This window comes from Orycteropus afer, unplaced genomic scaffold (assembly GCF_000298275.1).
Source record: "Orycteropus afer afer isolate SDZICR_OR568_19922 unplaced genomic scaffold, OryAfe1.0 scaffold00081, whole genome shotgun sequence".
Lineage (NCBI taxonomy): Eukaryota > Metazoa > Chordata > Mammalia > Tubulidentata > Orycteropodidae > Orycteropus > Orycteropus afer.
This window is the reverse complement of record NW_006921668.1, coordinates 4713160-4714120: the sequence shown is the minus strand read 5'-3', so window position 1 is coordinate 4714120 and position 961 is coordinate 4713160.

Sequence of the window (961 nt, the reverse complement as noted above, 5' to 3'; positions counted from 1 at the left end):
CAAGTGAGTACCTCCAGCGCAGCATCCATTTGTTGGAACATCTCAATTGGATGGGGTATTCCGTCCATTCCTGGAGCTTTGTTCTTCACCAATTCCATCAGTGCAGCTTTGACTTCTTCCTTATATACCATTGGTTCTTGATCACATGCCACCTCCTGAAATAGATGAACATCAACCAATTCTTTTTGGTACAGTGACTCTATATAATCCTTCCATCTTCTTTTGATGTTTCCTGCTTTATTCAATATTTTGCACATAGAATCTTCCTATATTGCAACTCAAAGCTGAAACTATTTCTTCAGTTCTTTCAACTTGAGAAATGCTGAATGTGTTCTTCCCTTTCAGTTTTCTAACCCCAGGTCTTTGCATATTTCCTTATAATAATTGACTGTCTTCTCAAGGTACTGTTCAAAATCTGTTCAGCTCTTTTATCTTGTCATTCCTTCCATTTGCTTTAGCTACTCTCTGTTCAAGGTCAAGTTTCAAAGTCTCTTCTGACATCTATTTTGGTCTTTTCTTCCTTTCTTGTCTTTTTAATGATGACGTTTTGCTTTCTCAATGGATGATGTTGTTGATGTCTACCCACAATTCCTCTGGTTTTCGGTCATTAGTGTTCAGTGCATCAAATCTACTCTTTAGATGGTCTCTAAATTCAGAAGGGATATAATCAAGGTCATATTTTGGCCCTCATGGACTTTGTTTAATTGTCTTCAACTTCAACTTAAGCTTGTATCTGAGCAATTGATGGTCTGTTCCACAGTCAGCTCCTGGCTTGGTTTTGGCTGAAGATATTGAGGTTCTCCAGCACCTTTTTCCATTGTTGTAGTCTATCTGATTCCTGTGTACTCCATCTGGTGAAGCATACCAGTGTATAGTTGCTGTTTATGTTGTTGAAAAAAAGGCATTTGCAATGAATAAGTCATGGGCCTTGCAAAATTCTACCATGTGATCTTCAGTGTCA